Here is a 15611-nt window from a genome sequence, read left to right on the forward strand (position 1 = left end):
TATGATATCACTTTCTCCAGTGAGTGAAAAAAAATGATGAAAGGTTGGGAAAGCATGAAACTTTGAGCAACCAAGCTGTTAATACAGTGATTCCATCTTGGTGAGAAACCCTGGTAGTTTTTTCAAACGATTCTCAACATTAAAATGTGTGATTTTTTACATTTAAGTGCAGGTTATTCAAGGTAGAGTATTCCACTGGAAATCATTGTGAGTGGTATCAGTGTTTATAACTTACTCCCTAGTTCAAAAATAGATATAGTTTTCCCATCAACAACTAGTGAACTTTTGTATAGTTCCTGCCCAACCTATTTCTCCTTAAGGTATTCAAAAAAATCATAAACCCAGGAATCTCATTTAATTGTGTTCGCAAAGTTTCATGTTTCTTTCAATACTGAACCTACATCAAGAGATATAGTGCTCATTACCAACAGTCTCTGTGAATGAAAATGTGTATTGCTCGATACGCAGGTGCAATTAGTTTTATTTGTGTAGCAACATATCCTGTTGCTGTACACATGGTTGGAATTTGTCAGCATTGATCTAAATGGACTTTGCCAGTCTACATCCGGCTTGAACAATATTCGTTATATACAAAAAAATCACATCTTCGTCATTGTAGATCTTCAATGATAACCAGAACAAATAATCACCTAGTACTTTTCTCTCATACACATCCCACGCATACCTACATATTAGTGACCTAATTCATACTCTACATATTAGTGACATTTGTTGAACTATAAAGCAAAATACCGGTTAGCACACAAACATAACAGCAATTGCTCTTTAAATTATACATTGTTATATGTGCAAAATATGCTGGTGTCTTTTGTGTAACTCTTTTGACTTTCTTTCCAATATACACACTTACTCTCTCTCCCACTCTCTCTCTTAAATTGACTCTGCTGATAGTCTAATAAATTTCCCAGTAATAGTAGGTTTATACTTGTTTGTGCTATGAGGCATATGACTTTGAATGTTGCATCTGTTGTTTTAGTTCCTCCTCTGTCTCTGGCAAGCAAATTCATCAATTCTATACTGGAAACCAATATTTGTTCCTCATTCTGGAAAAATTCAATTGGCTTACCAGAGAGGTCGCAGTGCTTTTTTGAAAACAATGTAAAAGCTTTTATGGTTTTGTACCATTATTGGATGTACTTTCACCAGGAAATGCACTGAGACTAATTGATCACTGGTTCAATAAAATTGAATTGTTAGATATTCATTATTATGTAGAGTATTTTTGTTTCATCCTCTTTTATTTATGTGAAGTGATTACACTTCAAGATTCCCTTGTCTTGCACAGAGAGGTTCACGTAAGATGATATCCTGGAGTTGGGTATACTATAAATGACTTTCTTGGTTGTAGTGATTTGTTGATTATTTTTGCCACTTTTATGCCTTAATAAACAACTTTTGAGTCATTGATCCATTTTTTTTTCTGACTTTGAGATGTTTTGTAGCATAATAACAACTGCAAACAGAAACAGACAAGTTCTGAACAATATATTAGCCAAGATGACTCTGGTACAAGATGGTACAAGATGACTCTAAATTTGAATGTTGGATAAAACATAGAGACTCTTTCGTTGTTGTACACGTGTGTCCTTTAAACATATGATGATTATTAAAAACAATAGAATCTCTGGCACTTCTCATTTTTCAGCTCTCAGGTCTTCTCTCTCTGAAGGGTTCCCTAACACCATATTTATTCTCTTCTTCCCACACCTCAAACCCTAACCCTCATCTGTATCACATTATTTTCATATCACATACCTATTTATTTATCACATGTTATTTATCACATGTTTTATTTCCTCAGGCACTATCCTCTGAAATAAATTTATTTATTACTATTTGCTTATAGATGATCTCCTCCACTAAAAAGGAGTCTCCAAGAGAATAGGAGCATTGATCATTTTGGGGAAAACAAATGAAAAACACCACACTGTTTAGTAGATAAGAAACCCTAGACCTTCTCAACTTCATGGCTGAGGAGAATCATGGCTAAGGAGAATCATGGCTAAGGAGTTCTCAGCTGAACACTTGAGCAACGATCCTTACACAGACAATTACACAAACACCTGCATGTCTTAATCCCAGACACCTTGGCAATGATAAAGGCCAAGTTTTTGCAATACGTTGAACATCATGGACCAACTCTGTCTAAAATAATTTCTACTCTAACGATGAGGTCATATGATAGGTTTTATACCATTATCTCTCTTGGGAGTGAATATTTCTCTGGCTTTAACATTTTATGGTTACTGCTACATCCCCACTCTGTATAGCAGTGACTGATACAGAGTAAGAACTCAAGGAAATAGTTGTTGAATAGGTGAATATTACATTTGACTACTTGATACTGTGTTGCTTTTTTTCTTTCTTTTGGTAATGATTTATAATTATTTCTTTCTCCCTAAGATCATGAGTCCCATGAAAACAAGATCTTGTGTGTCTTGTTCACTGCTATATCTTCAGGGTCTGGCAATTCGTTGGCACATAGTATTTATGGAAAAATTGAATGAGATTTGTGAAATGAAAGTCAACAAGATAGCTTCATTGTCTTTTGCTTGAAATTGCCACACATTTGCTGACATCATTGGTGATCATCAAAGGTCTTCCAGGCCACATTTTGAGAAACAGGTTAAGGTACACCAATGAGAGTAGGTTTCTGAAATATAGGAAAAGGTTAACAGGGCAGAGCTTAGAGAGGTACTCAGATGTGTGCTCAAGGTGAATGCTGGCATGCCCTAAGACGTCAGCAATGGAGAGGAGCAAAATGAATCAACTGAGAGTCTTCAGGGACGGTGGATGTATATGAAAATTGGTAGGTGGTAGAAGTAAGAGTGGAAGTCAGTTGGATTAACCAGAGAGGAAGTATGATGCTGTGAAGAGAAACTCAATGGGTGTTCAATTTCCAGTCCACTTCAGAAATGAGGTCAGATCTCTAAGCTGTTTGAAACTTACCTTCAAGGAGTGTTATTTGGAGATAAAAATGAAGTGAAGTGAGATTTATGGAAAACAAAACAATGTCCTCAGACAATGCCTGTCATGTTATTAGCTGCTCATAACACCTTTTTAAATATGGGTGAAGATAGGCATTGAGGAGGGCACTTGTTGGGATGAGCACTAGGTGTTGTTTGTAAGTTATGAATCATGGGAATCTACTCCTGAAGTGAAGGCTACACTGTATACACTGTATGTTAGCTAACTTACAATAAATTATAAACAAACAAACAAACAAGGGTGAAAGAGTAAGGACCTGAAAATGTTGGTGGGAAATTGGGAGTGTTATGATCCTTGGAATATAGGGAAAACAAAAACAAACAGCTTCTACTCAGAGGAAAGAGAAGATCATGAAGAGGTAGTGGAAAAACTATTCTATGAAGAGATAAAGTTTGAAGTCAAATACATTGATAAAGAAATGGTGGTACCATTGGATTCACTGAAATCGATTTTTTAATGGGGTCAACAGAGGGAGGATGGGGAAGGGTAGGGGTTGCAATGGATCAGTCTTGGCAAAGTCTGGATCACAGAATGCAGGAAGCAGCAGGTAAGAGTAGACAGTAGAAATGTGGGCTGCACCAAGATTCCATTAGAACTTAAGAGCACAGTTACTTTTACTTCCACAGAGTTTTAACTCTGTTACATATGAAGGGCTGAGCGTGGTATTTGTTAATCCAATTTTGGATTTCAGGTCCTGGCCTTCATGGTCTTCCAAAGAGCAGAGCTGAGGGAAATCTGAAGCACTGTTCCCTGGGCTTTTAGAGGGGTGCCAAAGACAGTACGAGGATGATGACAAATGCTTTGCATTTTAGTTCTTTAGGTTAGAACAAAGTGGGAGTTAGTCAATGCTATCTGGTATAAAGTAAGCAATATGGAAAAAGTGAAAAATCATGAGCGGGTTGGGTTGGAGTCTCAGCTTCTTCAGTGGTGTAAATTTGGGCAAGTAACTTAGCCTTCCAGGAATTCACTTTTCTCAGTTATAAAATGGGAATGATAACATCTCTCTTCCCAGGTATTGGTGAGTGCTAAATCAGACAACATGAGCATGTTGCCTGTTATATTGGAGATGGCAAATAAAGGTTCATTCCTTTCCTGTGCATTTACAAGTTGTGTCTCACAGTCTTGAAAAATGGTTCATCTTACTCTTTCAAAAGTCAACAAATAGGTACTGCGCACCTGCTATGGGCAGGCTCTGTGGGGGTGCTGGGAATATTATGTGAGAAAGGTGGACATAACTGGCAGCCTCACAGTATATAGACCAGTGAATATTCTGATCCAGACCTTTTCTGTTTAAATCATTGGATGGTGGCATAAGTTTAACTCCTATACAACCAAGCCCATAATTTATCAGGGCACTTCTACTTAGTGCTAATTTGCAATATAATCTGACCTTTAACAAAAGGGCTTTTCTTCAGTGGTAATGTGCTTATTTTTAGAGCATTGAGGAGAGTTAGTCAGCCACCTGTCACCTCCTCTTGGTGCCATTACTATTTTACTCTTTACACTAAGCCATTTATAATCAGAAGAAAATACTCATAAGGATCATTTTCATCAGATAAATACAGTTCTATATAGTTGTATTCCTTAGGAACAATATACTGCCTTCTGACACATGAAACACTGTTGTCAGGATTGTGAACCAAGGTGTATAGCCAAAAGTATGAGAAACCATATGTATCTGCCTTTACATGTCCTTCTCTTCTTCTTAAGAGAAGGAAATAAAAATTCCCCCCTCCACCCCCCCCAATAAACTTCACTCCTGAGTACAATGATAAGGAGAAATGCACGCAAAGTTCTAGTCACCTCAAATTATTTTATTGCGAAGGCAGAAGACAATGTACACATCAAGATGAATTCAATATCTTTATACATTTAAGCTGAAAACTGTAAGCCAAACATACATTCCCAGGCAAAGTGATCTTTAATCACTGAAGCAGTGCATTACCAGAGGATGTCAGATCTCTCAGAATATACACTCTGTTATGGATCACGTCACAGCTTTACACAAAACACTTGTTCAGCATAAACTAGCCTTTCAGAAGCTGCCACTGCCCTTCCCCCTCCATTTCCACTTTTCATGCTCCCTTCCTCCCTTGGGAAGATGCTTGCTTGTTCCATTTGCTCTCGGCACCAGCGTTGCCTTGGAAACTAGCCTCCTTTTCTTCCCCCTCCCCAGTTACCAAGTACAGCTTCTGGACTCAGTGCCAAGACCTCCTCTGTACAACCTCAATATTCTTTCAACGTTTAGACAAATCTGGTGGAAAATGTTGTTTACATTTTTTCCGCCGTGCTATAGCGGCACGTTTTGTGCAATCCATTTCCCATGGATCTACCCGTGTTCTAAAAGAGATCCCTTTTCCTACAATAGCTTTAAAAAATATTACATTATTTGGTCTGATTTTTAATAAGGTCTGAAAAAAACCCTCAGGATCACAGAATTTCATCCTTGTCGTCAGTTTCATTGAATTCTAAATTTAATATGCGTGCATTATTTTGGGAATTTGGGAGATAATATCTGTTTTGCAAAAATTGTAGCATTAAATCCAAAACAGTTATTTAAGTTAGCTCTCATACCTTAGAGGTCCACTGAAGTACATCTGTGGCCTTTAGGTTATCCCAATCATTATAAGTCGGATGCTTAAATAATATATTGACATTCCTGTTATGTGTACTTATTCCTAGAAGCCTTATAGTACATTTTAGGCAGACATGTAAAGTATTGCCTATGGTTTAATTAGTCATTCTTACACTCATTTATTCTGGCACAAAACATTTTGTTGGCGAAATGACTTTTTTGTCCCTGCCCCCCACCTTGAAAAGTGTCAATTTTGCTTACAAATTTCTCAAACATTAAAAAGTAGGCTCAGCAAAGAATTTATTTACTTAACATATTTTATTTTAAATAAATCAGATAAGCCATGCCAGTCATCCCACCGTGCTGACACTACCATTTTTTATTATAAATATTTATATTTAAACATTTAAAAAAAAATACGTGTTCCAACAACTTGGAAAAAAATCCCTCTGATAAACAGAAGAGGGAGCAGTATTTCCTCCTTTTCCACGCGGGATGGAGTATTGTTTTTAAAATTCTTATTTCACCTTTTTTTCCCCCTAAATGTAACCTCCTCTGTCATAATCTCTGCTGTGGATTTTCTTTTCCCTTCTTTCTATTTTTTTTTTTTTAATGGGGGGAGGGGTGTCTAGTGGTGGCGGGAATAGGACCACCCATTTCGATCCAGGAAACAAAGGCTAAATTCTTTCTGGTTTGCTACTTTCTCTTAGGATATAGTTAAATATTAGAAATCTTTGTCTCTACTGTATATTTTTACTTGCAACAATACTTTAAAAAAAAAAAAAAAATCTACTGCATCACTTTACAAAGAAGCCCCGGCATTGTGTAGCCAACTGGAGTGAATGTGTGCATTCTCCAGGGCCTGCCCTGTGAGAGACTGTCTCCCCGTCGTTCTCACTCTGGTCTGAGTAGGAGCCGTGCACATCTGAATAACAGAGTCTTTTCTGCCTGGTGCAATCCTGGATTGTTACAGTCTAGAGGCCAGCCATGCTGTCACCGGCACAAATTGATTTAACCATCAATTGCTGTGGTCATTAAAGCTGCTAAAAGTCCTCGCCAAACTGATGAATTGCAACTGAATGTGAAATGAGTCTCTAAGTCCGTTTCCCACCATCTCATATCAAAGGCTATTGTATCCCTGCAAAGTAAAGGGTCGGAGGTTCAGGCTGGAGTTCAACAATGGGCTCTGTCGAAGGATAGAGCTCCATTCACTCTGGCACTCCCAATTACAGTGTGCTTTCCATACCTTATTGTATAAAATTTGCATCCAACTAATACATTGAATTATTGGCATACTTTGGGTGTCAAAGGAGTCATTGAATGGTTTGTCCTTAAAATACATGGAATTCTAAGCATCTGGTGGCCACTGGGTCGTGACAATGAAATGATTCCCTGGTTTTTCACTGCTTGCAAAAGGACTAATTTTCTCTCAGCTCAGATTTAACACTTCTGAACACTCTGCACAACTTCGTCCACATTCACAGCCGTGAACTCATTTCTGGATTTTTTTGAAGGGAGCGGTAGGGGAGGAGTGGTACTGTTCTTGCCTAACAATAATGTAATTAAATTTTTAAAATGATTCACTATAATCTCTTTAGGGCCAAAATAACTGGATAAAACTGGAACTACAATTTGATAGTTTTTTTTTTCACCTGAAGGAAAATGGGGACTAAAATAATAGTGAGGCAGAATTAAAATCACATTTGGGTACAGATTGCAATGCCCAGATAACTTTTGTTCATTCTTTTAGGAAAATATATAGGTTACAATATAGTTTTCCACAGTTAAGCCAGTCAAAGAGCTATGAATCAATTGGACAATGAACATGTCTCTGTTGTTACTGATGATTACTTTTTTTAGTCAATAATGAAGTCTGTGGAGATAAACGATCATAGACAAATTCTTGAAGCTTTGATATTGCAATATTAATAGGGAATATCAGAAGATTTCAAATTCTGTAGCAATATGAATGTGCTCCTGTTGATGATAGAACTCTAATTTTTCTGTCAGATAATCATTTGAATAGTTCTTACATTCTGAGTCATAGCTATGTCAACATTTTTATTTACACATTCACTTGAGTTTTTTTAAGTATATATATATATATATATATATATATAGAGAGAGAGAGAGAGAGAGAGAGAGAGAGAGGATTTTTAAGTATATATACATATACATATATACATATATATGTATATGTGTGTGTATATATATATATATATATATATGTATATATATATATATATATTGAGGTTAATATTTAAGGTCCTTATTTTGAATTCCAGAGACTTCAGTGGTCTGTTCTTTCTCCTTCTCTCTTCCCAAAGTTCACAGTAGTGTGACTTCAGCAGCTAATGTTTGCCAAGATGTGCAGAGGAAACTCTGCAGGGAAAACATGGCTTGGGGATCAAAGAGAGCTCCATTTTTACTCTCACAACCCCACACGTTCTGCTTATTTTCCTTCCCTAGCTCATCTTGCCATGAAGTGCTATCATTAGGGCTGAGAAGAACAGATGTGGGAAACAAAATAAATCTGACTTGGTATTGGAATGGGGTTGCATGAATGCATAGTATAGAAGGAAATAAGCAAAACCAGTAAGACTACAGTGCATAGAGAAGAGAGAGAGAGAAGGGAAATTTTGCTTAGAGACTCAGTGCATAGGTCAGGGGTTCAGGCCATTCAGATGTATTAATAATGAGCTGGCAGACAGATCCAGGTTTGTGTTTCCCTAGACTCTATTTACCATAGACTTTGAGTCTCCAGTAACTTTGTGTAGAAATCCATCAGGAAGAACTGTTACATTTTGCCCAAGGTTCCAAATGACCCTTGAAAAGGTCGTTGGATTCTTGTCTTTAAAAGATCTATTGTTCAAAAAAAAAAAGGGGGGGGGGGGAGGGTGAAGTACAAACTCCCTTGGTCAAAAGGAAAAAAATCAGCCTCCAAGTTGCTTAAGCATTGTAAACCGAATGGAATGTCTATGTTTTATGACCCAAGGAATTATAGTACATTTTAGATGAAATTTAATGTGCAAATCAATTCTTTTTATAACCTTAAACTGAACAGCATTAGAAATATCATGCTTACTTGGGAGATAAAAGCAAGAGAATACAATCTCTCAAAATCTCTCAAAGATAATTTACTTCTGGTTATTTTTAACATTAATGTGCTGTTAAAATGTCTACATTTATTATGATTATTAATTTATACCTTGGTTTACTTAAAAGTTTCTAAGCCAGATTGATATGTAAATAGCTTTAGGCTGCCTAGTACCTATGAAAGCATGCACTAAAATATATATGCTTATTGAAAATCCTAGCATAGCATAGCACAAGAGCTTTGGAAAGCCTAAAATCAACCTAGAAATTAATTTAAATTTAATTATTATTTTACTGGCACCTGCATTTTAAAACAATTTAAGAAGACTTCAATGAGAATTTTATCATTATTTCCTTCCACTAGACTCAGGATAGCAGCAAGCCTGTCTACTAGGTGCATGTAATACGCACTGGATAAATATGTGTCTGATAAACACAGTGTAACAATATTGTTATAAGTAGAACAGAGATTTATGCCCATTTACAGCTGAAGAAATTGAGAGTCAAACTGCGTTATTTCCACATGTCACATGGCTGAGACAACACAGATTAGAGCTCTGGGTCTTCTGTGTAATAGATTCATTCTTTAGTACACTGTTTAGTGTCTCTAGAATAACTTGAGGTTGAAAACATGATAGAGATAATCTTGAATCCCTTTTTAAAAGAACGAACTCTGTTCATGGCAGATATATGTTCATTCTCAAATTAGAAAACATTGTGTCTCCCTTTATGCGTGGACACATTTTATCACAGAACCAGAACTCATAATAGTATTTTGTGTTACTTTCTTTAAAATGCTAATTTCATGTTCATATACATTTTCTAAAAATTCTATTTAAAGATTATTTCTTTGTGTCCTATAGCCTAAGAATTTTAATTTTAAAAGTTCATTGACTTGCAAATGCTCTACTTACCACTTCTTTTTGATAGCATACTTGTATAAACAATTATAATGAACAATTTACTTTTGATGCCTGATTTTTGTGAAGAAGAGGGAAGGGAAGGGATGAATTGTAACACTTTGTTTAAATAGTGTTTCTTTCCAACATTTCCTGGGCATCATATGTGCCAAAGAAATCTTTTAAAATTAATCATGCATTTAGTGGGTACTCCCAGTTTGAAGGCTCATGGCTTTACATCTGTGAATTTTTCTTTTATCATTTTGTTTAATTTCTTCTCTCTTTTTTCTTTGTTTTCTCTCTTTGGAAAACATAATGATTGGATGTGGGACATTCTTCATAGATTCTCTAAGACTCTTATCTTCTCTCTCAATTTTTGTTCTATGTAGGTATATATTATGCATTCTTGCCAGGGATAAATTCTTGAGTGACCCCACTTTTAGTATGGAGAGGTATTATCTTATTCTAAAACTTCCAATTAACTCCAGTTTTTAGCCCCACTTCTCAGTCCATACTCTATACTAGCTAATTCTGTATCTGTAAAACAGCTAGATTTCTGCTGGAAAGACCTTCTTTCACAGGTTTAGCCACTCAACATATTTTAAATGTTTATTTATTTATTTTGAGAGAGAGAGAGAGAGAGAGAGAGCAGGGAAGGGGCAGAGAGTGAAGAGAAGCGGGAGAGAATCCTAAGCAGGATCTGCACAATCAGCGCAGAGCCTGAAATGGGGTTTGAACTTATGAACTGTGAGATCATGACTTGAGCCGAAATCAAGAGTTAGATGCTTAACCGACAGAGCCACCCGGGTGCCTGTGTATACATCAAATGAATTGCATGCTGTGTGAACTCTATCTTAAAGCAGTTATATAAAAATATAGGTTCAATGTTTGGTCTTGAAAAAAAAAGAATCTGCTGACATTCATGTCAACCTTTCTTAGTAATTCAGAATTGAAACTATTAAGTTTCTTTATTTATTTTGAGACAGAGCAAGAGAGAGCTCAGGAGGGGCAGAGAGAGAGGGAGAAAGAGAGAATCCCAAGCAGGATCCACAATGTTAGTGGATGCCTGATGCGTGGTTTGAACTTATGAACTGTGAGATCATGACCTGAGCCAAAGCCAAGATTCAGAGCTTAACTGATGGAGCCACCCAGGTACCCCCAGAATTGAAACTATTAACATCGGATATTGTACTTTGTTTTAGTATTGGGGTATCCATTTGGCTAGTTTGTCCCCATGCTTAATGGATTAAAGAATTTTTCCATTTTCTTCTTTACTAAAATTTTTAGACACATATTTCCCCCCCTGCCAGTTTGCCTTTTCTTACAGCCACTTTACTTTTGTTCTATTAGAGGCTGGGTACAATTGTAGGAATTGTACATAAACAAGAGTTCATTGGTTCTATGTTGGATAGTGTTAATTAGCCCTCAAGTAAAATATGTTGCTTTATTTTTAAAAAAATAATGAAGTTGGATGCCAAAATCTATTCTGTGTACATCAGTCCTTATTCGTGTCTGAGTAAGGATTCTATCGAGTGATCCTGAGATGAGTATTGGGATTGAATGCACCACATGGAACCTCCTCAGAACTTTCTAGCAAAGAACGCTTGGTGGCAGAAGACAAGGAAGATGAATCTACCAAGGCTGGGCCTGGAGAGGTAAGAGAGGCACTCAGTACTCTAGAGACAGAACATTTCTTTCAACCTCATGCTTGTATTAAAAATTAACAGAGCTGTTGCAGTTTAATCATTCACTCAGTAAATATTTATTTCCAGGCATTGTTCAACACCTCAGGGTAAAAAAGTATACAAAACTGCCCAGATTTCACCCTTTGTGAAGCTTTATTCTACTGGGGAAAGGCATATAGTAAGCAAATAGGTAAAATACACGGTGTATTGGATGATGAATAAATGGAGACAAAGTGCATAGAAAGGAGGCAGTTTAATGAGAAAGAGTGTTACAATTAACATACAGGGATCAAAGCAGACTTTCTGAGAAGATGTCATTTAAAAACCTGAAGGAAGTTAGGAACCAAGAGACATTATTGTCGGGGCAAGAGTGCTCCAGAGAGTGGAAACAGTCAGTGCAAAGACCATTGGGCAGGAATGTGGCTGGTGTGGTCAGGGAATAACAAGAAGGTAAGTGTGGTTAGAGCAGCAAGCAAAAGGGAAAATAACAGTGGCAGAGCTGAGAGAAGGATTGGGGTTTGGATTGTACAGGCCTTGTAGGAAACTTATTTTTTCTCCAAGTAAGCTCTTTAAGGGTTTACTGTATTTTGGATAGGCTTTGAAAACATCACTCTGGCAACTATAAAGAAAAACCGAACAGTAGCAGACAATGAAGAAATCATGTCAAACAGTTGGGTGGCTAGTGCATTACTGGTGTGATGATGGCGGCTTGGACTAGTGTAGGGTTTTGGGGTTGTCAGCAAGTACTTATTGTCTGAATGCATATTGAGAGTTGAATTGACAGGGTTCACTGATGGATTCAGATGTGTGGTAGGAGAGGAAAGAAAGAAGTTAAGAATTACACAAACTTTATAGTTTGAACAACTGTAATAATGGGGATGCCATTTACTGTGATGAGGGGCACTAAAGGAAGAGCAGATTTATTGGGAAAGGGTAGTGAGAGGTTGAGATTCGGGTGGCTTGAGTTGAAGCATCTGTTAGACATCCAAGTGGAGATGCTGAGAAGCCATCTGTATTCATCGAGGGAGTGAGACCTGCTGGAGAAAACAGATGTTCCAAGAACTGAGCTCAGTGGCACTTTACCTCCTTCATAACCAGAGGACTTCAGAGAATTTAGATGTGGATACTTAGGTAGATGTAGGTGGGAGCTTATGAAATCTTCTTACCAAGTATTTCTGTTTCTTAGTGAAGTAAGAAGCATGGATATCATCTGAGAGTGATAACGGTAGAAATGGAGGCTTCAGGAGAGAAGAGATGTAGGAAAGAGCCGTCTAGAACAGTGAGATGGTATTGGGACCAAAGTGGCTCAGACAAGAGACTCATTGGGTCAGAATTCAAGGTCATAAATTTAACCTGAAGCCATTCAGTGTGGTTGTATTGCTTACTCCAGTGATGCTCAGCTGTGTGAAACTTCAAAGTGAGTAGAGAGTCGGATTCAACAGCAATGGGCTTTTGTCAGGTAAGGATGCTGAAGGAAGGAAGGGACAAGGCAGCTGGGATCATTCAAGGAAGTGATTATCATGAAGAACTGTGGAATTTAAGCCGAGTAAAGAAGAATTAGATGTCAAGGTAGTTACAGAAAGTGAAAAGATAGGTCAATAAATGGGTTTTAGGTTTCAGTAAGTTGGAGAATTGTTGAAATACTCTGGGTATACAGGAGGTGTGTTGCTTGTAATTGAATTTTGGAGGAGTTGCAGCTATTGATAACAAAATGATCCAAGAGGGAATGATAGAAGTTCATGGCTTAGTGGGGTAAAGAACAAGATCTTTGGAGGGAAAATGGTCAAGATGCTGAGATGACAGGATAGGAGAGACATTACACAGGAACATTTTGAAATCTCCATGAGTCATGACAATAATTAAATAAGAGAGAAAAAGTGAGCCAGGAGCTAATATCCTCAAGGCATGAGCCAGAGTAACTTGTAGCTCTGGGCATGACTATAACAAGAATGAATGAGTGCTATAGTCTGGCAATGTGGGATTCAAAACTGGGATTTTTAGAAAGGAGAGAATGGAGATGTGGATGCTGCAATGAAATACTAGGTTTGTGGAAGTGGAAATCACCTTCTAAGAAATTACGAGGGAAGCAATGTTGTGATTCCAGTTGGAGCTAGAAAAAATGTGAAGGGAATGTTTAAGATGTAGGGAATATGGTGGATAACTGACCAGGAGTGTCAGAGGGGACGGTGGTTGAGTTTCAGGAGTTGGAGTTGGAGAAGGGATTGGGAGATAGAGTCATGTATGGGCATTAGAGTCTTAGGACTGACAGATGGCCTGGGAGTACTGGTCTTCCCTCTAGGCTTCGATCATAAGATTAGTTCTGAAAGTGCCAAGGTAGACGGTGGTGAGACTAGGTGTGCCAGGGAGGCAGGCCAGGGTTGGGTCTTATTGGCAGCATGCAGAATTTGAAGTCCTTTTCTTCCTTCCATCAATGGTGGTGAAAAGGCACAGGAAACAGCATTTTCATGGAACACACTTTGGTTGGAAGCTCTGTCTTTAGTCCTTCTCTGGGAAGGAGGAGATTAAAACAGTGGTCTATGGCAAATGGAACACTGAGGCTTCCTTTTACTCATGGTCAAGCTAGAATGCTAAAAAGCAATTTCATGTATATGTTTCATGTATATATGTATATATTTCACGTATATATTTCATATTTCATTATATACATATATATAAAGAGAAAGATTGTAAAAAGATAATTATATGAAAATCAATCATAGGAAGATATGCTGTATTTGTTTCTATGGCACTGAGTGCCCCTGGGGTTATAAATACTCTTCGAACAGCACTACCCAATGATGGAAATATGGTTTAGGATCACGTTATTGTGTACAATTTTATTCAGTGTGTAAAAAAACACCATGGGGGAGGTAATGATATTCCAGGTGCACAGTTCCTTTCCTGCTGTACTGACATCCAAGAAAGCACTGATCATGGAATATTTTTTTCCTGACTCATTTGGTAGCAAAATCTGACCTGGCCTGAACTGAATTAGTAGTAAGCTGTTTGTTATCTTTATTTGATTTATTGAAATAACCCTGCATTTCTCTTCTGAAATATTAGTGTGATTATGGGGAACCACTTGAGACCCCGGCTAATGTAATGGTACGTCCTATATGGTATGTGTGCCCTATTAACTTTTTAAAATCTGGGCAAGTCGCAGCTTCAGAATACATTAGACCCTGAGAGTTTTCAATACAGGATTGCAACCGATACTTAAATTCTCTAGGAATGAAAACTGATGTTTAAGGACTTAAGTAACCTGCCCAAGGCTGAGTGGTAGGTGACAGAGCCAGGCCTGGCTCTGTGTGAATCCAGGGAACGCTGGGATCAACAGTGGAATCTGCCTTGGTCAGTTGTCCTCACTGGATATACGCTGAAGTGGAATACAACCACTTAACATCCATATTGTACAACCAGGGGCCTCCATGCAGAGGAAAGAGAAGTCCTCGTGTAATCGTATCTTGGGTGTACTTGAATTTGGATGGGCATGAATAGAGGGGTATGTGTCTCTCTATCGTAACTAGGAAGACGAGTTAGAATCAGAAGTAAAGAAACTAGTTTTTAAAATGCAAAGTAAGCAGCTCAGAAGCAGAATGTCTCCAGTTCCAGAGGTTGCCTTGTCTAGCCAGCACCTGCCTTCCCCCAAATTACCCAGCTAAATGGCTGTATGTGCAAAATGTGTGAGTTCTTAATCAAAATGAATTTATTTTCCAAAATCCACTGTTTTTTTATTTTATTTTTTTTTTTACAGCACAGCCACTGCTAATAGTAGTTAGCACTGACTGAATGTCCACAATCTTCTAAGCACTATGGTGAATATTTTATATGCATTATCTCGTTTGATGCTTAAAACACCTGTATGAAATAGGCAATATTTATTATCCTCCCTTTATGGATGAGGAAATCAAAGATTAGAGAGGCTTGGAAAACTGGTCAATGTCAATAGCTAGAGAATGGAAAAGACAGGCTTCAAACTTGTGCTGCCAGATTCAAGAGCAGTCTGTTTATAACTGTTAAGCATACTGCTTATATTTATAACCACTGAGCATCTGGTCAAGAAAACTTGGAAACTTGAATAAACTAATAACCAGTGAATCAATGGAGTTGATAATCAAGAATCTTACCCCCAGTGATCTCACTCTCCCCCAGCAAATCTCCAGGCTTCCATTGTTTTATATATTTCTTTTGCCAAGCCAGCAAAGGAAAAAATAGTAATTCCTATCACAACAAATTGCTTCAAAAAATTTTACAAATGGGTACAGTGCCTCATTTTATAGGACCAAAAGGACTTGAAACTAGAATCAGAGATAGTACAAAATAAGAAATGTTTAGACCATTCTCACT

This window comes from Neofelis nebulosa, chromosome 6 (genome assembly GCF_028018385.1).
Source record: "Neofelis nebulosa isolate mNeoNeb1 chromosome 6, mNeoNeb1.pri, whole genome shotgun sequence".
NCBI classification, from domain to species: domain Eukaryota; kingdom Metazoa; phylum Chordata; class Mammalia; order Carnivora; family Felidae; genus Neofelis; species Neofelis nebulosa.